This window comes from Saccopteryx bilineata, chromosome 2 (assembly GCF_036850765.1).
Source record: "Saccopteryx bilineata isolate mSacBil1 chromosome 2, mSacBil1_pri_phased_curated, whole genome shotgun sequence".
Taxonomy (NCBI): Eukaryota; Metazoa; Chordata; class Mammalia; order Chiroptera; family Emballonuridae; genus Saccopteryx; species Saccopteryx bilineata.
In genome coordinates, this window is record NC_089491.1 from 240,079,420 (window position 1) to 240,106,190 (window position 26,771).

Genomic DNA, 26,771 nt, shown 5'->3' on the forward strand with positions numbered 1-26,771 from the left:
ACGATCTATCCACTGTGCCATCGCCTGGTTAGGCAAGTACTCATTTTTGAGAACATGCTTTTACTTACTCTGACCACTAATAAACATGTATGTGATCTTTATTTGATGATGGTTTATTTCCTAAGGGTCTTCCTTAAGTGTTTATTAAATTTTCTGGAAGAATTCCAAGTGGGCTACTATATCTGAATTATAAAAATATTATTTACTTTTATAACTAGCCATTTTCTAACCAAATAAAGAGTGCAAACATAAATGAAATAGAAAATAGACAATCCAGCCTGACCAGGCAGTGGCACAGTGGATAAAGCGTTGGGACTGGGACACAGAGGACCCAGGTTAGAAACCCCAAGGTCGCTGGCCCTGGCTGGTTGGCTCAGTGGTAGAGCGTTGGCCTGAAGTGCAGAAGTCCCGGGTTCGATTCCTGGCCAGGGCACACAGGAGAAGCGTCCATCTGCTTCTCCACCCCTCCCCCTCTCCTTCCTCTCTGTCTCTCTCTTCCCCTCCCACAGCCGAGGCTCCATTGGAGCAAAGATGGCCCGGGCGCTGGGGATGGCTCCTTGGCCTCTGCCCCAGGTGCTACAGTGGCTCTGGTCGCAACAGAGCGACGCCCCGGAGGGGCAGAGCATCGGCGTGGCCCCCTGGTGGGCGTGCCGGGTGGATCCCGGTCGGGTGCATGCGGGAGTCTGACTGTCTCTCCTCCTTTCCAGCTTCAGAAAAATACAAAAAAAAAAAAGAAACCCCAAAGTCGCTGACTTGAGCCTGGACTCATTCGACTTGACTGCAGGCTTGAGTGTGGGATCATAGACATGACCCCATGGTTGTTGGCTTGAGAAAGGGGTCACTCGCTCTGATGTAGCCCTGAGTCAAGGGACATATGAGAAAGCAATCTATGAACAACTGAGGTGTGCCGTAACAAAGAACTGATGCTTTTCATCTCTCCCTTTCTGTCTGTCCCTATCTGTTCCTCTCTGTCACAAAATAAAGAAAAAGAAAATAGACAATCCACAGAAAAAAATGAAAGCCCAAACTTGTTTCTTTCAAGAGATAAGTAAAATTAATAAACCTTAAGCTAGATTGATCAAGGAAAAAGTAAGAAAATGAAAGAGGTGGGGCAGAAGGAAAACGTAGGAAAGAGAGATACAGAATGACCAGGATGGTAGAATGTCCCAAAAAATCAAGAGTGTAGAGTTTTTTCAAAGGAGTGGTTGACAGTGTCAAATGCTACTGAAAGGTCAAATAAGATATAGATCAAAGTCTATTTATTTTAGCCACAGGAGTCACTGATGACCTTATAATAGCACATACAGAAGAGGTAACAGAGTTAGATGCTGGATTGCAATAGACAAAGATAACGAGTATACAGAAATGAGGAAGTAAAAATTGTGAGTACAGACAATTCAATCTTAAGAAGTTTGGTTCTAAAGATAAAGCAAGGGATTAGCTGGAGGAAAATAGGGTTCAAGGGAAGATATTAGCATTTTTATAAAATGGAAGAAACTAGACAACCCTCCTCCTCAGAGTTTTTTTAAAAATTGTGATAAAATAGAGAATTTTTTTTTTTTTTTTTGTATTTTTCTGAAGTTGGAAACGGGGGTGGAGGGCAGTCAGACAGACTCCCGCATGCGCCCAACCGGGATCCGCCCGGCATGCCCACCAGGGGGCGATGCTCTGCCCATCTGGGGCGTTGCTCTGTTGCAACCAGAGCCATTTTAGTGCCTGAGGCAGAGGCCACAGAGCCATCCTCAGCACCTGGGCCAACTTTGCTCCAACGGAGCCTTTGCTGTGGGAGGGGAAGAGAGAGACAGAGAGGAAGGAGAGGGGGAGGGGTGGAGAAGCAGATGGGCGCTTCTTCTGTGTGCCCTGGCCGGGAATCGAACCCGGGACTCCTGCACACCAAGCCGACGCTCTACCACTGAGCCAGCCGGCCAGGGCTGAGAATTTTTTTAGAGAGTGAGTGAGAGAGAGAGAGAGACAGACAGACAGACACACAGGAAGGGAAATGAGAAGCATCAATTCATAGTCGTCACTTTAGTTGTTCATTGATTGCTTCTCATATGTGCCTTGGGGGTGGGCTCAAGCTAGTGACTATGGGGTCATTTCTATGATCCCACGCTCAAGCTGGGGACTCAGCACTCAAGCTGGATGAGCCATGTTTAAGCCAGCGACCTAAGGGTTTCCAACCTGGGTCCTCAGCATCCCAAGTCAACACTCTATCCACTGTTCCACTACTGGTCAAGTGAGATTGTTTTAACTGTTGTTGGAAAAAGACCCAGAGAAGAAGGAAAAGTTAAAGACACAGGATGCAGGTGATAACAGGTAGCATAATGCCTAAAGAACTGGATTCAGCGCATAAGTCTAAGAACTGGCCTTAAACAGGAGACCTAGTGATGGGAGAAAGAGAAAAGGAAGGGAATAGTTACAGTTCAGTTTATAGATGACTGGAAAGAAGCAGTACCAATTCCTGTCTGATAGCTTGGCTTTTATTTCTCTTTGAAGTTTAGGTAAACTGTTGAAAAGAGAGGAGATAAAGTAGAATTTTGAGGAAAATGGAACATGAAAAAAGATGGCTAGGAAGCACTGAAAATGCAATTGAAATTGAACACCACAAATTTGTACTGGCAAAAAATTTATAGCTTTTGAGGTCTATCTCAATAATCTGTCAAAAAAAATCAGTAGCTTTGAATCAGTTTCTAAAAATAAATAATAATCATTAGTTTTTTTAAATAATAATCACAGTTAGTGCTTACATAGTATTTAATATGTACCAGGCATTTAAAAAAAGTTTTTACATATTAAATAATTTAATTTTCACACAACCTTTTGGGATAGGTATTACTTGGTTATCTTTATTTTACCAGTAAGGAAATGAAGCATAGAGAAGTTAAGGAACTTATCCAAGGCCACACAATAAGTAAGTATGAGTCAAGTTTGAATTTAGGTGGTATATGCTCAGTTTGTGTTCTTAACACTATGCTATTCTGCCTCTCAAGGTAAAGCTAAGTAAACCTAATTCAAAAAAACAGAAAGAAATAAGAAAAAAATAATACCAGTTGGGCTGAAAAACCAAGAGACAGTGATTCCTGTAAACAAAAATAATTCTCATAGAAATATGGTTTGTCTAGTTTTATATTGCACATAAAAGGCACCAAAGATAAAAGAAACTGTCCTCAGACAGGAATGAGAAGCCACAAAAAGGAAATGAGCAGTGTTGGAAAATCCAAAGGAGAAAAGCAAAGAACCAGGGAAGAAGTAAAACCCAAGAGAGTCAATGTATAAAAATGAGAAAAAGGTAAAAGTGGATGACCAGTAAACACCAGTAAGAGAAAAATGAAATGAAAGCAAGTATATCTGAGATTCTGAAAACTTTCATTTTTTGCTGTACTAAAGAATTTCCTAATTCCTTTTCTTTTTTTTTTTTTAGATAGAGGAAAAAGAAGGGAGAGAGAGAGAGAAAGGGAGAGGAAAAGAGGGGGAGAGGGAGAGAAAAAGGGAAAGGGAAAGGAGAGAGGGAGAGAGAGAGGAAGAGGGATGGGGGATAGGAGGAGGGAGGGAGAAGGAGGGGGAGAGAGGAACATCAATTTGTTGTTCCACCTATGTATGCACTGGTTGATTCTTGTGTGTTCCCTGACCCAGGATCAAAGCTGCAAGGATGCTCCAACCAACTAAGCAGTCTGCCAGGGCCAAGAATTCACTAATTTTATCAAAGAGCACAAATAAAATATTTAATAGTAGGTAGAATTGACTATGCTTGCACACTAAGAGTAGACTAGAACTAGAATTAAATACTTAGCAGGTTAAGAACTGAATTAAAGAGAAAATCATTTTAAAAAGGAATGATCTAAAGTTGCTTCAAAAGCCAGAGGGTAACAGTTGGATAAAATCCTGATTCCAGAGATTCATGGTCTTGGCTATATGCTATCCCAAGATGTTTGTGATTTTGCTAAATGCATCAAATCAAACGAATGGCAAATCACACCAACATAAAGACATATACCATTTAATATAGCAATAAAGTTGAAAACCGATTATCAAACATTTGTAATTTTAAGGTTTTTTTTTTTTAGCTATACAGGAAAATGATTCAAATGAAAGAACATTTGATGTGGAGACAAGGAAGATGTTCTCCAAAAACAGTGATATTACTAAATTTCATCCACCAGTTTTCACTCTTATAAGACAAAATTATCAATGTGAAATATGACAATGATACAAGTCAGTGATTTATTCCAGGATCAGTTATGTAAAAATGTGCTGGCTAAGGTCACCCTTGGCACTAATAATAATGTAAGTGAATAAATTAATGTAATATCAATGTGCCCTTCAAGCAGGAATGTAATATAGATCTAATGTACCTTTATGTTTTTAAAGACACATATACAATTATTATTTTAGAACATGTGACTAAGAATCTAGAGATTTCTAGCTCACTACCTAAAATGGGGCGAGAATTTTTAATATAAAGAACAAAGAAAACCAATGTCACTCCAATAAGTTTAATAATAAAAAAGGACAAAGAGAAACTAACATAGCTTTTGGCTTAAAAGGAGATAAATTTCAATCAATTACTCTGTAGTACATAAGAAACTATCTGTTTCAGTCATGAATGTGGTGGCATTTAAGTAAAAATGGTCCATAAAACTTATATAAAAAGCACGCTTAATAGCAGTCTACAAAATACCAGAAAACAACAGGGAATTTATATACATATAATATATGTAATATTTATAAAAATTATAGTTGGAAGAAACTTCATTAATTAGAAACCCCCTAATAGAGGAAATCCCTTTACAACAGTCTTTGATACTTGACTATTTTCAGTGACAAAACAGGTTTATCCTTTACAAGGCCAGGAAGACTCACTAAAAAAATTTTAAAAACCACTGTAAACACAGAGGATATAGCATGTTGCTGGTTTTGTACAACTGTCAATGAATTATGATAAGAATATATTTTTAATCACTTCAACATTATGAAAAATTCCAGATATAGCAAGTTTAAAGAATGTTATAGTTTAGCCTAACCAGTTGGTGGCGCAGTGGACTGAACGTCAGACTGGGACGCAGAGGACCCAGGTTTGAAACCCCGAGGTCACTGGCTTGAGCACAGGCTCACCACCAGCTTGAGTGCAAGGTTGTTGGCTTGAGCCCAAAATCGCTGCCTTAACCCCAAGGTCACTGGCTTGAGCAAGGGGTCACTGGCTCTCCTGTAGCTCCCTCGTCCCCTGCAAGGCACATAAGACATTCCTCTTTTTTTTTTTAATTTTATTTATTGATTTTTAGAGAGAGAGGAGAGAGAGAGAGAAGGGGGGAGGAGCAGGAAGCATCAACTCCCATATGTGCCTTGACCAGGCAAGCCCAAGGTTTCGAAACAGCAACCTCAGTGTTCCAGGTCGACGCTTTATCCCACTGCACCACCACAGGTCAGGCCCAAGGCACATATAAGAAAGCAATCAGTAGAGAAGGGAAGTGACGTCACGGAAATGGCGCCGTGAGGAGCACGTCCGACAGCTCTCCCCTAAATCACAACAAATTTATCAACTAGAAACAGAAAAATTTATCCTCGGAGCATTCCGGAGTTCCACACAAACTGATAGCGAAAGGACTGTTATCACTTGAATCTGAGAGACGAGGGTGTGGAGGAATCGACCACAGGGACGTTCTTTCAAACCGCAAGGAAGAGCGCCTGTGGTGAGTCAGCCCATATACTTGGGAACCCCGAGCAGCCGTGAGCGGCGGCCGCGAGCCGCCACCGCAAGCCCCTGCGAGCCGCCACGAGCCGCCGCCGCGAGCCACTGCGAGCAGCCGCGCGCGCGCCCGGTCCGGTTGGGCACCGCTGACGTTCCCAGCGGCCCGCACAATGCGAGTGGGGGTCGCCGGCCACCGGTGCCCGGAGTGCCCCATTCACGCGCGTGCCTTGGGCATTCCAAGCGCCCAGGGCGCCCTGCTGGCCCGCACACCCAGGGGGCTCCATTATCCTGCGCCTGGTGCGGTCCAGCCGCCAGCGGCGGGGCGAGCGGGAGAGGCTTGGGAGATTCTCTCCGTGGGCGGGGCACCTCACCCAGCCATTCAAGCTAACAATCAAGCGTTGGGGGAGGGGCGCGCGCAGGCAGCCTAAAATACCTTCGGAAGCACAGCTGCGACCCAATCACTGAAATTAGCTTAACCCATGAAATCTGCGCACCCTCGGTTCTACCTGATAAGATCTCTCTCAATTCAGGGTTCCAAGACAAGAGGCGTGATATATTTTTTTTAAATGTATTCTTTTTTTTTTTTTATTATTATTAATTTTTTTACAGAGACAGAGAGGGAGTCAGAGTGAGGGATAGACAGAGACAGACAGACAGGAACGGAGAGATGAGAAGCATCAATCATTAGTTTTTCATTGCGCATTGCAACACCTTAGTTGTTCATTGATTGCTTTCTCATACGTGCCTTGACCGCGGGCCTTCAGCAGACCGAGTAACCCCTTGCTGGAGCCAGCGACCTTGGGTCCAAGCTGGTGAGTTTTGCTCAAACCAGATGAGCTCACGCTCAAGCTGGTGACCTCCGGGTCTCGAACCTGGGTCTTCCGCATCCCAGTCCAACGCTCTATCCACTGCGCCACCGCCTGGTCAGGCAAGAGGCGTGATATTTTTTAGTGCCTCTTGCTAAAGGGGCGGGGGCAACTTCTGATTAATAGAGCCTCCATATTTAGGGATAAACGCTAACAAGAAGGACTTGGCAGATAATAAGGTCTATACTACACTAGTCGTAAGCAGAGACTAGTGCCTCTTCTTCCCTGCAAAAACAGGCTACAAAGTGTGGAAAGCCTGGGTTGAGAGGTCCAACTAAATGATAGGCGCTGAACAGTCACCTTGACAACAATTGACTCCCACCCCCGCCTGATTACACTGGAGGCCCTGACTCTCAGAGCCTTTCCCAAAGCCTTGCACTGAGTGGGGATAGAGTGGGGATTTCCCAGCTCTTTGAGCCTCTTACTCCCCAGGCAGAAGCAGTTGCAGCCTTATAGCTGGATCACCAGGCTGCTAATTCAGAAAGGGGGGACTAGGAGAGAGAATCCAGGAAAGCAAACTCTCTCATCGTTGGACCCTGCAAACGCCAACAAGCCTTTACTTCCAGCAAGACTAAAGCCAATTATATGACATTGCCATAGAATCCCATCAACTGCAAATCCCTACCTAAGAGTGACACAGGAGCAGAGCCTGGGGTACAGAGTCACCGACCAGGAAGAGGGAGAGAAAAGAAAAAGGAAGAAGTTAACCTCTCAAAATCAAGAAAAACCCACAGACTTTACAACTTGATCCACTATTTTTTTGTTGTTGTTGTTGTTGTTTGTTTCTTCTATCTTTTTGCCTTTATTTCCTCCACCTCGGTCCTTCTATTCTCTGCCCATCTTATGCTTCCCCTTTCTTGAACTACACTACCCATGAGTGTTGCATTTTATTTTTCTTCTTCATCCTCACCCTCCTTTAAGGTTATACTCCAAAACACTTAACTCTCACTCTCTCCTCTTTTTTTTTTTTTTTTGTCTTGCTTTATTTTGTTTTTTTCTCTTCCTATTTTATTTCTTCCTTCGTTTTTCTCTTTTTCTTATTTTTTCCTTTCTATTCGTTTTTTCTTTTCTCATTTTACTTTCCTCCCATATAATCCTCAATCACGAACAAATTAGTTAATTTGGGACTCAAGGCTTTTTTTTGGCTTTATTTCTCTTTTTTGCTTTTTTTTTTTTCTTGTTTGTTTATTTTTGTGGCATTTTGGGTCCTCCCAACCCAAGGTCTCCATTGTATTTAGTCTTCGCTCCACTTAATACAACAGATTTTTACTTATTATTTTTAATTTTTCTTCTTTATTATTCTTTTTTGGTCCTTTTTTCTGGTTCCCTCTTATCCCTCTCATTATATCTCTTAGTTGACCATCACATACAAGCAAATCATCTTATGCTTGTCTAAGATTTTCTTCCTTTTTTTTTTTTTGCATTTAGTAGGTCCCTACTCCCTTTTTTTTTGCCCCTTGAACTCTTCACCCCAAATCAGGCCCTCCATTATAGGCACGATATTTCCCTGAGGAGGGGAGAGGAGGGAAAGAGAAGAGAGAAAAAAAGGGGGAAATAATAAATTATTACTGTTTTTTTTTGTGGGGTGTTTTACCTTCTTTTTTTTTTTTTTTTCACTTTTTACTCTTTATTAATTCTAATTAGTGCTATCAATAAGACCACCCTCAGATGCCAATAAGAAAGAGGAAATCGAATATTATGGATACAAAAGAAAGAGAGGTAACACAAATAGATGTGGAAAAATCTATGGAGAAAAGACTTAACATATTGGAAGCCTTGGAGCTAAATGACAGAGAATTTAAAATAGAAATCTTAAAAATACTCAGAGATATACAAGAAAACACAGAAAGGCAATATAGGGAGATCAGAAAACAACTCAATGAACACAAAGAATATATTACCAAGGAAATTGAAACTATAAAAACAAATCAAACAGAAATGAAAAACTCAATTCACGAGCTGAAAAACGAGGTAACAAGCTTAGCTAACAGAACAGCCCAGATTGAAGATAGGATTCGTGAAAAAGAAGACAAACAACTTGAGGCACAACAGAGAGAAGAAGAAAGAGACTCAAAAATAATAAAAAACGAGAAAGCCCTACAGGAATTGTCTGACTCCATCAGAAAGAATAACATAAGAATAATAGGTATATCAGAGGGAGAAGAGAAAGAAAATGGAATGGAGAATATACTCAAACAAATAATAGACGAGAACTTCCCAAGCCTGTGGAAGGAACTAAAGCCTCAAATTCAAGAAGCAAACAGAACACCAAGTTTTCTTAACCCCAACAAACCCACTCCAAGGCACATCATAATAAAGATGACACAAACCAATGACAAAGAAAAAATTCTCAAGGCAGCCAGGGAAAAGAAGAGTACAACATATAAAGGAAGGCCTATTAGATTATCATCAGATTTCTCAGCAGAAACTCTACAAGCTAGAAGAGAGTGGACCCCAATATTTAAAGCCCTGAAAGAGAGGAACTTTCAGCCAAGAATACTATACCCATCAAAGCTATCCTTCAAGTATGAAGGAGATATAAAAACATTCACAAATACAGAAAAGATGAGAGAATTTATCAACAGAAAGCCCCCACTCCAGGAAATACTAAAGGGGGTTTTCCAACCAGATTCAAAGAACAAAAGAAAACAACACCACAAGTAACAGCTCCACCAAGAACACAATAAAACCAAACTTAAACTGTGACAACAAAGGAAAAAGAGGGGGGAGAGGATGGAGATTAACAGTAGCAAAGGATGATGAAGTGCAGAAATACTTATAAGATAGGGTACTACAATGAATATGGTAGGTACCCTTTTCATTACTTAATGGTAACCACCCTTAAAAAAACCACCACAAAAACACTTGACTTAAAAAAGGTAGCAACAGAGGAAAGAAGTATGGAACACAAACAAACAAAAACAAATGATAGAAAAACAAAAAAGAAGAATCAAACTAGATACAAAACTAACAGAAAGCAATTTATAAAATGGCAGTAGGGAACCCACAAGTGTCAATAATTACACTAAATGTAAATGGATTAAATTTACCAATAAAAAGACACAGAGTAGCAGAATGGATTAAAAAAGAAAATCCAACTATATGCTGCCTACAAGAAACACATCTAAGCAACAAGGATAAAAACAAATTCAAAGTGAAAGGCTGGAAAACAATACTCCAAGCAAACAACACCCCAAAAAAAGCAGGCGTAGCAATACTCATATCTAATAATGCTGACTACAAGACAGAAAAAGTACTCAGAGACAAAAATGGTCATTTCATAATGATTAAGGGGAAGTTGAATCAAGAAGACATAACAATCCTTAATATATATGCACCAAACCAAGGAGCACCAAAATATATAAGATAGCTACTTATTGACCTTAAAACAAAAACTAACAAAAATACAATCATACTTGGAGACCTCAATACACCGCTGACGGCTCTAGATCGGTCATCCAAACAGAGAATCAATAAAGATATAGTGGCCTTAAACGAAATACTAGAACACCTGGATATGATAGACATCTACAGGACACTTCATCCCAAAGCGACAGAGTATACATTTTTCTCTAGTGTACATGGAACATTCTCAAGAATTGACCATATGTTGGGCCACAAAGACAATATCAGCAAATTTAGAAAAACTGAAATTGTACCAAGCATATTTTCTGATCATAAAGCCTTGAAACTAGAATTCAACTGCAAAAAAGAGGGGGAAAAACCCACAAAAATGTGGAAACTAAACAACATACTTCTAAAAAATGAATGGGTCAAAGAAGAAATAAGCGCAGAGATCAAAAGATATATACAGACAAATGAAAATGAAAATACGACATATCAGAATCTCTGGGATGCAGCAAAAGCAGTAATAAGAGGAAAGTTCATATCACTTCAGGCCTATATGAACAAACAAGAGAGAGCCGAAGTAAACCACTTAACTTCACACCTTAAGGAACTAGAAAAAGAAGAACAAAGACAACCCAAAACCAGCCGAAGAAAGGAGATAATAAAAATCAGAGCAGAAATAAATGAAATAGAGAACAGAAAAACTATAGAAAAAATCAATAAAACAAGGAGCTGGTTCTTTGAAAAGATCAACAAAATTGACAAACCCTTGGCAAGACTCACCAAGGAAAAAAGACACAGGACTCAAATAAATAAAATCCAAAATGAAAGAGGAGAGATCACCACAGACATCATAGAAATACAAAGAATTATTGTAGAATACTATGAAAAATTATATGCCACCAAATACAACAATCTAGAAGAAATGGATAAATTCCTAGAACAATATAACCTTCCTAGACTGAGTCATGAAGAAGCAGAAAGCCTAAACAGACCAATCAGCAGGGAGGAAATAGAAAAAACTATTAAAAATCTCCCCAAAAATAAAAGTCCAGGCCCAGACGGTTATACCAGTGAATTCTATCAAACATTCAAAGAAGACTTGGTTCCTATTCTACTCAAAGTCTTCCAAAAAATTGAAGAAGAAGCAATACTTCCAAACACATTTTATGAGGCCAACATAACCCTCATACCAAAACCTGGCAAGGATGGCACAAAGAAAGAAAACTACAGACCAATATCTCTAATGAATACAGATGCTAAAATACTAAACAAAATACTGGCAAACCGAATACAACAACATATTAAAAAAATAATACATCATGATCAAGTGGGATTCATCCCAGAATCTCAAGGATGGTTCAACATACGCAAAACGGTTAACGTAATACACCATATCAACAAAACAAAGAACAAAAACCACATGATCTTATCAATAGATGCAGAAAAGGCTTTTGATAAAATACAACACAATTTTATGTTTAAGACTCTCAACAAAATGGGTATAGAAGGAAAATATCTCAACATGATAAAGGCCATATATGATAAACCATCAGCCAACATCCTATTAAACGGCATAAAACTGAGGACTTTCTACCTTAAGTCAGGAACAAGACAGGGTTGTCCACTCTCTCCACTCTTATTCAACGTGGTGCCAGAGCAATCAGACAAGACAAAGAAATAAAAGGCATCCATATCGGAAAAGAAGAAGTAAAGCTATCACTTTTTGCTGATGATATGATCCTATACATCGAAAACCCGAAGGACTCCACAAAAAGATTATTAGAAACAATAAACCAATACAGTAAGGTCGCAGGATACAAAATTAACATACAAAAGTCCATAGCCTTTCTATATGCCAACAATGAAATATTAGAAAACGAACTCAAAAAAATAATCCCCTTCACGATTGCAACAAAAAAAATAAAATACCTAGGAATAAACATAACAAAGAACGTAAAGGACCTATATAATGAAAATTACAAAGCATTGTTAAGGGAAATCGAAAAAGATACAATGAGATGGAAAAATATTCCTTGTTCTTGGATAGGAAGAATAAATATAATCAAAATGGCCATATTACCCAAAGCAATATACAAATTTAATGCAATTCCCATCAAAATCCCTATGAGATTTTTTAAAGAAATGGAACAAAAAATCATCAGATTTATATGGAACTATAAAAAACCCCGAATAGCCAAAACAATCCTAAGGAAAAAGAATGAAGCTGGGGGCATTACAATACCTGACTTTAAACTATATTATAGGGCCACGATAATCAAAACAGCATGGTATTGGCAAAAAAATAGACACTCAGACCAATGGAACAGAATAGAAAGCCCAGAAATAAAACCACATATATATGGTCAAATAATCTTTGATAAAGGGGCCAACAACACACAATGGAGAAAAGAAAGCCTCTTCAACAAATGGTGTTGGGAAAACTGGAAAGCCACATGCAAAAGAATGAAACTCGACTACAGCCTGTCCCCGTGTACTAAAATTAATTCAAAATGGATCAAAGACCTAAATATAAGACCTGAAACAATAAAGTACATAGAAGAAGACATAGGTACTAAAATCATGGACCTGGGTTTTAAAGAACATTTTATGAACTTGACTCCAATGGCAAGAGAAGTGAAGGCAAAGATAAATGAATGGGACTACATCAGAATTAAAAGTTTTTGCTCAGCAAGAGAAACTGATATCAAAATAAACAGACAGCCAACTATATGGGAACTGATATTTTCAAACGACAGCTCAGATAAGGGCCTAATATCCAAAATTTACAAAGAACTCATAAAACTCAACAACAAACAAACTCCAATAAAAAAATGGGAAGAGGACATGAACAGACACTTCTCCCAGGAAGAGATACAAATGGCCAACAGATTTATGAAAAGATGCTCAGCTTCATTAGTTATTAGAGAAATGCAAATCAAAACTACAATGAGATACCACCTCACTCCTGTTAGATTAGCTATTATCAACAAGACGGGTAATAGCAAATGTTGGAGAGGCTGTGGAGAAAAAGGAACCCTCATTCACTGTTGGTGGGACTGTAAAGTAGTACAACCATTATGGAGGAAAGTATGGTGGTTCCTCAAAAAACTGCAAATAGAACTACCTTATGACCCAGCAATCCCTCTACTGGGTATATACCCCAAAACCTCAGAAACATTGATACGTGAAGACACATGTAGCCCCATGTTCATCGCAGCACTGTTCACAGTGGCCAAGACATGGAAACAACCAAAAAGCCCTTCAATAGAAGACTGGATAAAGAAGATGTGGCACATATACACTATGGAATACTACTCAGCCATAAGAAATGATGACATCAGATCATTTACAGCAAAATGGTGGGATCTTTATAACATTATAAGGAGTGAAATAAGTAAATCAGAAAAAAACAAGAACTACATGATTCTATACATTGGTGGAACATAAAAATGAGACTAAGAGACATGGACAAGAGTGTGGTGGTTACCAAGGGTGGGGGGGGGAGGGAGGACATGGGAGGGAGGGAGGGAGAGAGTTAGGGGGAGGGGGAGGGGCACAGAGAACTAGATGGAGGGTGACGGAGGACAATCTGACTTTGGGCGAGGGGTTTGCAACATAATTTGATGACAAAATAACCTAGACATGTTTTCTTTGAATATATGTACCCTGATTTATTAATGTCATCCCATTACCATTAATAAAAATTTATTAAAAAAAAAAAAAAGAAAGCAATCAGTGAACAACTATGGAGTTGCAATGAAGAATTGATGTTTCTCAACTTTTTCCCTTCCTGTCTCAGTGTCCCTGTCTGTCCCTCTCATTCTCTCTAAATCTCCCCCCCACACACACATACATACACACACACACAAATTATAGGTTAATGCCTAAATAGCCAGACCTAGGTTCTACCATTATCATTCTACTATACTTGTTTTTATCACATATCTAAACATCCATCAACCCATCTTGACTTTTAATGTTCTACTTTTTAAATGCCTATTATAATGCTATCTAAATGCAGTTTCTGAAGCAAGGTCTGATACACTAAGGTCTGATATAAGCATGACAAGCATTTGGGGGCTTTTGGCAGGTGATCTTCAGTGTTGCTACAGGACAAAAATCAGTCATGTAGTTTCTTTAATTCATGGTGAGTGAAAATAGATTCACTTTTATGATGTTATATGTAAGTTGTCAGCTGTAACAAAGTAGTTAAGCACTAACTCTGAAGACTAACAGACTTGCGTTTGAAACCTAGATATTGAGCATGCTCTTTACTTCCTAAATAAGATACTAGCAGCATTATCAGTGGATTAATGTGAGATTTAAATGAGATGATGTATAAAAATCTCACAGTGCTGGGCTTTTTGAACGGGTTCAACAAAAGTTAGTAGTCATCATCATTGTATCTGGTCCATTCAACTTACCAAAAAAGGTCTAGCTGGTATGTGGTTATAGATACCTACGTTCCTGTTTTCGGCCATTTTTTCATCACCTGTGTGTTCTAATAATCTTGGGCAACCTGTTTTTACTAAGATGAAAGAAAGAACGAATGTGAATGGGTCCAAAGCACACATTCTCCATTTCCCCACTGGACCTCCTAAAGGAAACAGATGCCCTTTCTCTCACCAAATGCAGTGGTAGTATACACAGAAAAATGCATCTTTTGCTTTTCAGCACCCAGTAATAGCCAGCTGATAAACTGTCAATTATGCTGTCTACTTTAGACAACCATTCCTCTTTCTTAGTCTCATTTGAAGACCTAAATATAATTTCTATCAAATTTTGCCCAATACAGGCCCTGGCCGGTTGGCTCAGCGGTAGAGCGTCGGCCTGGCGTGCAGGGGACCCGGGTTCGATTCCCGGCCAGGGCACATAGGAGAAGCGCCCATTTGCTTCTCCACCCCCCACCCCCTCCTTCCTCTCTGTCTCTCTCTTCCCCTCCTGCAGCCAAGGCTCCACTGGAGCAAAGATGGCCCGGGCGCTGGGGATGGCTCCTTGGCCTCTGCCCCAGGCGCTAGAGTGGCTCTGGTCTCGGCAGAGCGATGCCCCGGAGGGGCAGAGCATTGCCCCCTGGTGGGCAGAGCTTCGCCCCTGGTGGGCGTGCCGGGTGGATCCCGGTCGGGCGCATGCAGGAGTCTGTCTGACTGTCTCTCCCCGTTTCCAGCTTCAGAAAAATACAAAAAAAAAAAAAAAAAAAAAAATTTTGCCCAATACAAACAAAATGTACTAATCCTCACTGATCACATGCCCAAATGCCTTTTATGTATATCTATCTGCAGGTAGCATTGTATATGCCAGTTTTGTTGGGCTGCACACATAAAATATATTCAAAAACTTCTACCAACTACATGCCTCTTTAAAGACATAATTTTCAAGAAAATCTTGTAAAAACAAGCTTGAAGTCTACTTCTCTGCTCACCTCTAAAGATTAGTCTGTTTTTTCTATGCCAGAGGAATCAAAATCTAATTGCAAAATTTAAAAGTAGTACTCCTGTATTTCTTAAAGTAAGTAACATACTTTGTCTACTACTAATCTTTCTGCAGTTAAGATATGAGAATATATTAGTTTGTAAAAGGTATAGCAAAGGTAAAGAATAATTCATCTTAGAAACTAATTTGGGTGAGACTTCTTACCTTTTTTTTTCTTTAAGATGTTAGGTTTTTGTTTTTTTTAATTTATTTTAGAGAGGAGAGGGAGAGACAGAGAGAGAGAAAGAGAGAGAGAGAGAAGAGACAGAGAGAGAGAAGGGGGGGAGGAGCTAGAAGCATCAATTCCCCTATGTGCCTTGACCAGGCAAGCCCAGGGTTTCGAACCGGCAACCTCAGCATTTCCAGGTCGACTCTTTATCCTCTGCGCCACCACAGGTCAGGCCTGGGTGAGACTTCTTTAAGCATACTTGACTGTGCTGGCGTGCCAGCCTACGCTAAGGAATCTAAAGTTTTCCTCTCCCCCTAAGGCTGGTGACCCCGAGAACCCCGACTCCACTGTCCCTGCCGCCCCATCCTCCCCTTACACCAGGTGGCCCCCGAAGTAAGCGGTTGACCATTCATGGTTTATGTCCCCTTTTCCACCAGTGATCACTATAACTGGAAGAACCAAAACTCATCCTTCTCTGCTAACCCCCATGGTCTGATTGCTTTATTAGAATCTACTTTCTATACTCACCAGCCCACTTGGAACAATTGCCAGCAGTTGCTTCAGACTCTCTTCACCTCTGAAGAGAGAGAGAGAATCCGGGCAAAGGGGCGAAAGCTTGTCTTGGGCCATGATGGCCAGCAGACCACTGACCCTGCTTGTCTTGAGGCGGTGTTTCCCCTTGAGTGCCCCGAATGGGACCCCAAGAAGACTTCAGGTAAAGAGGCTCTCGAACAGTATCGCCAGACTCTAATGGGAGGTTTGCGCCAAGCCACTCGCAAGCTCACTAACATGTCTAAGGTATCTGAAATTATACAAGGGAAAGACGAATCCCCAGCAGCTTTCTTAGAACGTCCCCAGGAGGCTTACCATGTTTATACTCCTATAGACCCAGAAGCCCTAGAGAACCATAGGGTGATTAATATCGCTTTCATTTCCCAGTTAGACCCAGACATTAGACATAAATTACAAAAGTTAGAAGGCTTTGAAGGAAAGTTATTGACCAAGTTAACAGAAATAGCCCAGTGGGTTTATAACAACAGAGATGACCCAGTAGAGTTAAACAAAAAGGTAACTAAAATCCTAGTGGCCATGCATGAGAGGAAAACCAGGGGAAAACAAGGCCCCCCACTAGGAAGAAACCAATGAGCCATTTGCAAGGAGGAAGGGCACTGGAAGAACAAACGCCCCAAGCGGCAGCAATCTAAAACTGTCCTTGAAGCAAAAGAAGATTGAAAAGATCAGGGCTCAACAGACAGCCCTCGGGAGCCCATAGTAAAGCTACAAATCCGGGACAAAAATATAGACTTTCTAGCTGATACAGGGGCCACGTTCTCAGTTCTGAACCAACAGAGGGACCTCTCTCTCAACTAAAAGGACCTACATCCAGGGGGCCACAGGAAAAACAAGAGCCTACCCCTGGACCCAAGCCCACATAAGCAATCTCGGAGCAAAAACTGTGACTCACTCATTCCTTGTAATGCCTGACTGTCCCTATCCTCTGATTGGGACAGATTTACTTCATAAGCTACGGGCCACTATCTCTTTTGAAGGGGCAGTGCCGCGGGTAGGATTCCAGGACCCCCCAGCTACTATCCTAGTAACTTGCCCCTTAAGTGAGGAATATCTCCTCACTCCAGGACCATCAGGCATCAAGGACCAGGACACTACCCTCTTGTGGAGGTGGCTACAGACTATCCCAGGGGTTTGGGCTGAATCAAAGCCTCCCGGGATAGCCGCCCATCAGCCGCCTGTCATATAGTTCAGCTCCTCACAACACAACCCCAGTTCGCATCAGGCAGCAGCACCCAGAGAGCCAGCAGGCCAAGTGGGGTATAGCCATCCATATTTGGCGGCTAAAAGAGGCAGGAATCCTTGTACCCTGCAAATCCTCCTGGAACACACCACTACTGCCAGTTCAGAAGCCGGGGACAGAAGATTTCAGACCGGTCCAGGACTTACGGGAAGTAAACGAGCAGGTAGAGACCATCCATCCCACGGTCCCTAACCCTTATACGGTACTACTAAGTTTACTTCCGCCCGACCGGGACTTCTGTATGGTTCTTGACCTGAAGGATGCCTTCTTCTCCATCCTGTAGGCACTGGTAAGTCAACCCCTTTTTGCTTTTGAATGGGTTGACCCAGAAGCAGGGGAATGCGGGCAGTTAACATGGACATAGTTGCCACAAGGGTTTAAAAATTCCCCTATGCTGTTTGATGAAGCATTAAGCCGGAACCTGTCAGACTTTCGCAGGGAGCACCCTGAAATTACTGTCCTCCAGTATGTTGATGACATTTTGTTAGCAGCTCAGACCTTAGGAGACTGAGAGACTGTTACAGAGGATTTACTGTCTTGTGCCAACTCGGCTATAGGGTATCAGCTAAAAAGGCTCAACTGTGTGTAAAGACTCCCACCAACCTAGGATACAGGCTCCAGGAAGGAAAAAGAATCTTATCAGAACAAAGAGTACAGGCTATCCTAAATATCCCCTCTCCCAAGTCCAAGCGGCAAGTACGAGAGTTCCTAGGTGCCATAGGGTACTGCAGACTGTGCATATTAGGCTTCGCAGAAATAGCAAAGCCATTATACACCTGTTCTGGGGGAAGGGAAGAAGCGCTATGGTGGGGCTCCGAAGAAGAGAAAGCCTTCCAAGAGTTAAAAAACACTCTAGCCCAGGCACCAACCCTAGCGCTCCCAAATTTAGCTAAGCCTTTCCAGTTGCATATCAGTGAGACTCGAGGCATTGCAAAGGGGGTACTCAGTACCTTGGACCCTGGAAGAGGCCAATTGCATATCTGTCCAAAAGACTAGACCCAGTGGCGGCTGGATGGCCAAACCGTCTTCAGGCCATTGCCGCCACGGCCCTTCTTGCCAAGGAAGCTGAAAAGCTCACTTTTGGACAAGAGGTCAAGGTTGTAGCACCGCATTCGGTAAGAAGCTCTGCTCCGCAGCCCCCCTGACCGGTGGATGTCCAATGCCTGAATCACTCAATACCAGGTAACTTTGCTTGACTCTGCCTGCATTAAGTTCTTGCAGACTTCTACTCTCAATCCAGCCACTCTGCTCCCTGACAACGATCCAGAGGCCCCCTTACATGACTGCCTAGACCTCCTAACTACAATAGCCAGTAGTCGTGAAGATCTCACTGATCAACCCCTATCGGTGGTGAAAGCCACTCTCTACACAGATGGAAGCAGTTTTGTACAGGAGGGAACTTGGAAAACAGGGGCAGCAGTAGTGACATAGGATAAGGTAATCTGGTCTGCAGCACTCGATCAAGGCATGTCTGCACAGAAGGCATAGCTAATTGCCCAGGCCCTGCAGTGGGCAAAGGGAAAGCGTGTCAACATCTACACAGATAGCAGGTATGCGTTTGCCACTGCTCACGTACAAGGGGCAATCTACAAGGAGAGAGGATTACTGACATCAGGAGGGAAAAACATTAAGTATGCCCTCGAAATTCTTTTTTCCCTAGAAGCAATATGGTTACCCAAAGAAGTAGCCATAGTCCAGTCTTGGGCACCAAAAGGCCAACACCCCAGAGGCGTTAGGAGACGCCTTTGCAGATGGAATAGCAAAAGAGGCTGCACAAAAACCAGTGGGGCTCCTCAAAATCCTCCTGGTATTGCCAGGACGTACTCTACAATCGTCCCCAGAATATCTGGACTCAGACAAAGCTCTAGGGATCTCAAGGGCTACTGAGGATCTATCAGGCTGGAAAGTATTGCCAGACTCCCGAGTGCTAGTCCCCGAAGTACTCGGCAGAAGCTTAGTCCAAGATTTGCATGCTGGGACCTACCTTGGCGGGACTAAACTCAGAACTGTTAAAAACTGATTTCTAAATTGCCAGATTACATCAGGTCGCCAAGGAGGTAAGCCGGAGGTATCAGACATGTGCAAAGGTCAACCCCGGCCCAGAAACAGCCTAAGGGACTGGATACTGACTGAGAGGACAGCAACCTGGCAAACAATGGGAAATAGTCTTCACTGAAATGCCGACGGGGTACGGAGGGCACAAGTATCTGCTAGTAGCTGTAGTTACTTTCTCAGGACGGGTTGAAGCCTACCCTACTCGGTCAAAAACAGCTCAGGTAGTCACTAAGAAGCTTTTGTCTGAAATTATCCTCAGGTTTGGCCTACCTGTTGCAATGGGATCTGCTAATGGCCCAGCTTTTATAGCTGCCATAACCCAGAATTTGGCTAGAGCAATAGGAGTAAAATGGAATTTACACTGCATATACAGGCCACAGAGGTCGGGACAGGTAGAAAGGATGAATCAGAGACTTAAAGATGTTTTAACTAAACTAAGGTTAGAGACTGGCGAAAACTGGGTCAGTCTTCTTCCCTTTACCCTCCTTAGAGTCTGGTGCACCCCCTACGTAGAAGGTTTAACTCTATTTGTAATAATGTTTGGAAGACCCGCTCCTCTCCTTCCCAAGCTCGGAGAAGAAAGCCTAGCCCAGACTTCTAATTCTAATCTCGTAAGATCCCTATAGTCTTGGAATAAAGGTTTACAGGAAACCAACTGCCTAGTACGGGAGGCACACCCTGACCCCAAGGAAAGAACTTTTAACACTGGTCAGTCGCAGATCCAGGAGAATTTGTTTAGCTGAAAAAGCGGGACTCGGACACCCTTGAAGCCAAGTGGACCGGTCCCTTTCAGGTCATCCTTAACACACTGACAGCTGTTAAGGTAGAAGGAAAGAAACATTGGATCCATTGCTCCCAAGTCAAGAAGGCCAAGTGCCCCGAAAACAACCAGAAATAGGCAACCCAGAAGACTGTACACCTTACTTGGTTACAGTTCAAGTGAGTTTAATCATTTTGTTAAGTGTTCTTGCAGGAGGACTCCAGGAGCACCCCACCCCAAATAGCTTTACCTGGCAGCTAACAAGGACCACCGATGGTGAAATAATCAGCCAAGTGACCACTCCTGGGGCGCCAAAATTTGAATTTTACCTCTGCCAGATGTTAGGAAGCTCCTGGCCCAACCTGAGCAGAACTGGTCTCGGGGACATCACAGTAGGGAACAGCAGGATGTTAGACAGAGTACAATACCATACCCGGTTAAAGCAGCATGGCTGTGGCACAATCAGTAAAGAGCGTGGACTCTGGCGAACCAACCATTACATATGCCCCTCATCAGGACCACCGAGGTGTGGCAATGCAGTACAGGACTATTTTTGCAAGGAATGGGGCTGTGAGACCATAGCTACTTAGAACAAGGACCCGCTCCTTGACTTTAAGAGAACTGTCTGCTGTAAAGCCCCCACTGAAAATTGTGCTGTAGGTGAGTGCAATCAGGCAGTAGTACAGCCAAAAGACTTTCAAAGTGACGTTTGGGAAGGGGAGAAAACTTGGGGTCTCAGATGGTATGTTGACGGGCCTGATCCGGGAATCCTATTAACTAGACAGAAAAGGCTTACCTTGCAAGTCCATAATCCCATAGGACCCCTTAGGAACATTAGCTCCAAAGGACTACTCCTTCAGCTCCCCCCCAGCCCAGGCACGCCACAGCCAGAACCCGTGGCCAAGCCACCCAGAGCACCCCCTTGTGCTCCTAGGATATCTAGCTTCTTAGCCCCCACACAGCTGCCCCAAAGTTCCCCAAGGTAACTACCTCAGAGTCCTCCAGGAGGGGCACCACCCCAGCAGCAAATCTTCAACACCTTCCAGATCGTTTTTTATTTTCTCAATCATACCTCCCCTAATATGACTAAGGACTGCTGGCTTTGCCTTAATCCTGAATCCTCTTATTACATAGGAATCGGGGCTAACCGGAGCATAGGGAATGAGGAAGGAGACATTCGAAAGCTTAGTGTCACCAGCATCTCCGATAAAGATTGTCGGTGTGGACATACCCCCAGACTAACCTTAGGAGAGTTTCAGGGACGAGGCACCTGTTTCTCATCTATCAATTACTCCCTAAACACCTCCCCCCATCAAGATACCTGCACCTCCAGAAATGAAATTAGGGACTGCCAGTTCTGGGAGGGTCACTGGGACAGTCGCTATTGTTTAGCAGCACCAGAAGGAACTTGGTTTGCTTGTACTATGGGTATCTCTCCCTGCATTTCATCTTGGTCTCTCACTAGCTCTCCCCAGTTGTGTGTATTAACCCGAATCTTTCCACAGGTTTACTACTACTCAGGGGAAGGAGGAAGAGAGCACTTAGGTTTAGAAGAAACAGGCCGCATAAAAAGGGCACCCGTACTAGTTCCTGTGTTAGTAGGTCCTAGGGATTGCTGGCGCAGCAGCCACAGGAACAGCAGCTCTAGTAATTGAACATCAAAATTACAAGAAGTTAAGTGCCCTAATAGACTATGACCTTAAAACTTGAAAGAAACGTAGAGAAGCTTGAAGACTCCCTCAGCTCCCTTGCTGAAGTAGTTTACAGAACAGACCGGGCTTAGACCCTCTGTTCCTAAAGAAAGGAGGTCTCTGCCTAGCTTTAGGAGAGACTTGCTGTTTCTATACTAATCACTCAGGAGTAAGCAGAGAAAGTTTCAGCCAACTTAGAAAAAGACTCCAGGACAGAGAAGAAAAGCGCAAAGCTGAAAGAAATTGGTATGAAAATTTATTCTCTTCATCCCCTTGGCTCACTACTTTGCTTACTGCTCTTACCGGACCCCTCATTTTACTTATAGTAGGGGTCACCACTGGTCCGTGTATTATTAACTGCCTCACGCAGTATGTACAAAAAAGAATTCAAGCCGTAAAGCTTCTAGTACTAAGGGCACATTATCAGCCCATCCATACCAATGAGGAAATAATGATTTGATTCCCCAATAAAACCAGTAGGGAATGTGCTGGCGTGCCAGTCCATGCTAAGGACCCCTGACTCAATTTAGCTCAACTCTTAAGAGGAACTAGTTTATAGCTACAGCTGCAAGTAGAAAATTTTTACAAGCCTCAGCAGTTAGGCTCAGATCTAATCTTGCTAACAGAGGCAGGATGCATTTTTTGTGCTTCAGCCTTGCAGATATTGCAGGAAGGCGGTTTATTACCTCTAGAACAATGTGTACTTTTGCAAGATATTGTGCAAATGTGCTGAAACAACTGTAAACTTGTGGGTTTTGCCCTTAAATACCTCTCTCCCCCTGAGCTTGGGGCTGTTTGTTGCTTCCCTGCATGGACTGCCAGCGGACAGTCGCGGGCCGGCTAATAAAGGCTCTTCAAATTCTTAATCAATTTGGGCTCTGGTTCCGTCTCCTCATGAACTGCACTGCAACATCAAACATTATTTTGACTTTTTTTTTCTTTTCTTTTTTTTAACAGAGACAGAGAGAGAGTGAGTCAGAGAGAGGGATAGAGGGGGCAGACAGACAGGAACAGAGAGAGATGAGAAGCATCAATCATCAGTTTTTTGTTGTGACACCTTAGTTGTTCATTGATTGCTTTCTCATATGTGCCTTTACCGTGGGCCTTCAGCAGACCGAGTAAACCCTTGCTCGAGCCAGCGACCTTGGGTCCAAGCTGGTGATCTTTGCTCAAACCAGATGAGCCTGTGCTCAAGCTGGCGACCTTGGGGTCTTGAACCTGGGTCCTCCACATCCCAGTCCAATGCACCACTGCCTGGTCAGGCTATTTTGACTTTTTAAAAGATTTTATTTATTGATTTTATGGGGTGAGGGAGAGCAAGAAATATAGTTGCTTCACTTTAGTTGTTCATTGCTTGCTTGTTACTTTTTGTGTGTGCCTTGACCAGGCAAGCCCAGAGTTTCTAACCTGCGACTTCAAGAGTTCCAGTTTGATACTCCTCTATCCACTGCACCACCACAGTCCAGGCTACATTATTTTTACTTCTGAACCATGTATATATTTTCAGTCAAAGAAAAAAATCTCCAAAGAACCTTAAAATAAAAAATGAAAACAATGAACCATGTTACATTGGCAGTATAATCAAACAGAGAAAAGTACTTTCAAGTGATTTCTGAACACAGTAATTATCTGATTATACATCCTTCCTGTAATAATTCTAAGGACAAAAATGCAAAAAACTTCTTAAAGTTTACTCAGAAGTTTACTGATAGTAATAATATTGGTATGGTAATTTTGAAATTATTTTATGTATACATAGTAAAATAAAGCAAGTACGTTAATTTTATTAGGCATCAAGATTTCCATCTAAAACAAAAGAGACAATTATAAAATCAAAGAAGTTAGGAAAAGTCTGCTACTGTATTTCCCCGAAAATAAGAGCGTCTTATATTATTTTTTGCTCCTAAAGATGCGCTAGCTCTTATTTTTCAGGGGATGTCTTATTTTTCCATGAACAAGAATTCACATTATTGTTGAACAAAAAAATCAACATTTATTAATATACTGTAGTCATGTCATCACAAACATCAGCATAACCAGCTAAACTCTGAATTCCATCAAGATTTTCTTGTGACTCTATTTCCATGTACCACAATCTACCCTGTTTCCCTGAAAAAAAGACAGTGTCTTATATTAATTTTTGCTCTTAAAGATGTGTTAGGTCTTATTTTCAGGGGAGGCCTTGTATTTCAAAGCCTGAAAAAAATTGCACTAGGTCTTATTTTCAGGGGATGTCTTATTTTCAAGGAAACAGGGTACGTTAAATTTGAACTGGAGATATCAGTATAAATTATTGATTGTGCAAGCAAGTAAAAAACCAGTTTTAGTTTTTTTCCTCTGAATAGGCCTAAAAGCACTTACACTCCAGCAACAATGAATATGCCAAACAGCCATATCTTGCTTTCTACATACCATTTCTCACTAAAAACAACCAAGACCACTTAGATCAATAGCCCATTCCAGATCTGGAACAAAGAAAGTAACAAGGCCAACCTGGGATAATTTGTGCCAAAACACACTCCAAGACTAATAATGGCAAGGAGTGTTAAAAAGACAGGAGTCAGTCAGGAAGGGGTCTTACTGTCCAAATTTGGGACAATTTGATCACCAAAAAAGAAAACATGAAACATGGTTACAATAACATGAACAAATTAAAACTCATGTGCCCTTAGTGGTTATTCCATAAAAAAAGAAAAAAAAAATCTCACTTGCCACCACTGGTGATGATTGTTTCACCAGCTCTTTATTCTGAATATTGGTAATGAAAGAGAAAAAATTAAATATTTGCTTTGTATTTCTAGGAAGAACTTTAGTTCACCCTGGATTAATTAAGAAAATCTTCCTTACAGAAACTCACCAGTAAAATAACAGATACAGAGTCATCAGTGGATGCTAAATCACCAAGCAAAAGGGAGTCAGAAACAAGATAGTTGCTTGGTGTTACACAGTAGTACCTCAAGATTACATACAAATCAATAACAGGCAAACTACAACTTTGCAGCATATTGGTAGTCACCATCCTAATCAAGTAGTCACATTTAGCATCACTGATAGTGTGGCAAGCTGATATTATGTACCTCCTCTATGACACAATATGAAGTACAACAGCATCCCCTATTAAATATTGTCGCCAAAGAAAGTTTAACTTTAAGCTAATCAAGCTTTTCTTCCTTTTTTTAAGAGAGAGATTGAACCAGCAACCTCTGCCCTTCTGGATGAGGCTCCAATCAACCGAGCTATCTGGCCAGGGCTTAATTTTTTTATTGACTGATTTTTAGAGAGACAGAGAGAGGAAGGGAGAGAAAGGGGAGGGGAAAGGGAAAGCACTCATTTGTTGTTCATTGGTTGCTTTCCGTGTGTGCCCTGACCCAGGATCAAACCAATAACCTTGTCTTTTGGGACACTCTAACCGCCTGAGCTAACCGGGCAGGGCTAATCAAGATTTTCTTTGGGGCTAGCTAACTTTCACTAACAGAAAATTCAGGGGGATAGAGGAATAAGTTAAATGATACTATGAGGAAACAGACAAGTCCATAATATAAGAGCATTCTATGTGTATGATAGTTTGGTTAACTATCAGGAAAAAAGGAGATGGATATTATTCCTTTAAAAAAATTATGCATAATCGCCTAATGCAATGTATGAATCTTGACTAAATACAGCTACTAAAAAGAGGCTTTGGAATATTAAGGAAATTTACACAGGTTGATAACCAGGGTTAGTAGGAGAATGTACTTGTTTTTAGCAAATGCATGCTGAAATACTTGAATGTCTTGATGTTTAGAATTTGCTCTCAATTGATTATCTCATTGATAATATGGCAAAATATTAATCACTAAATTTAGGTAGTGGAGTATTCGTTGTATTTTTTTTTCTCAACTTCCATAAGACTGAAATTCTTGATAATAAAGTTAAAGTAAAAGTGTACCTGTTCTGAGAAGTCTAGTAGAAAATACACCTACACTGGAATAATATCTGGGCACAAATCTCACCTCTACTACTTAACTAGTTGTATAGCCTAAGGCAAGTTACTTAATATCAGTTAAGTTTTCCTCTCATCTATAAAACTCAAGCAATAATATCTAAATCGTTAGGTTGTTCTGAGTTAAGTAAGATCACATATGTAAAATGCCTAGCAACGTCGCAAAAAACAAGTAAATCTGTTTTTCACAATTAATGAATGCAATCTCATCCTAAAATACAAGACTATAGGAAAACATCATTTTCACATTCCATGGTAAGAGACTACATTAGGTAAAATTACATATCTAGTGGCAGTCAACGTGAAGTAATCGGGGAAATGAAGATATATACTTTTTAAAATCCAGTAATTCCAACTGAAACCCCAAACAGCTAAAATCTCTACCTATCTAAACCATATGCCACTAAATTGTTAAGTTTGCTTTTGGTAACAGCCTATAGTCGAGTAAAAGAGTAAGAAAATAAGTAGAAGTTAGGGAATTTTTCCCTGACCGCAACAGATCGACATACAGTACTTATCTACCTGTATGCTGAATTTTTTTTTTAATTTCTGCCACCATTTTTTAAAGTAAGTTCTAATAAAGTACGCAATTATTGGGCTTTATTTTGAATTCTGGTTGCGATTCACGTAACTCACAAGATGTAACGTACTTATTTCACTTCAGGTAAGTAACCCCTTTTTCTGGTTAGGCCAGCAGAAAATGACTAGATGCTGAGGGATCCTCAGGTAAAGAAGAAAAAGAGGCGACTGTATTTTTTTCTTTTTTTAGGAAGTGCCATTCCTTTTCTTTCCAGTACCAGGGAAGAGGCAGTCAGGTCTCGGGCTCCCCAGCTCGCCTAGGTGAGAGGAGCTAGCACCTCAGCCTTCGCTGGGTTAGGGTGCTGTGAGCAAATGGGCGTGCAAACGACGTGTACACCCTGCAAGATCGG

The 26,771-nt window shown here is 41.5% G+C and overlaps 1 protein-coding gene and 1 non-coding gene across 4 annotated transcripts in view; one reads left to right on the forward strand and one right to left on the reverse strand.

Annotated features, from left to right (window-relative positions):
* ZBTB44 (zinc finger and BTB domain containing 44) overlaps positions 1-26,771 on the reverse strand; it is an 85,286-nt gene that overhangs the window by 57,748 nt on the left and 767 nt on the right. The gene's annotated exons all lie outside the window — the stretch shown is intronic.
* On the forward strand, positions 358-433 carry TRNAF-GAA (transfer RNA phenylalanine (anticodon GAA)). Its single transcript has one exon. It is a non-coding gene; the product is annotated as a tRNA-Phe (tRNA).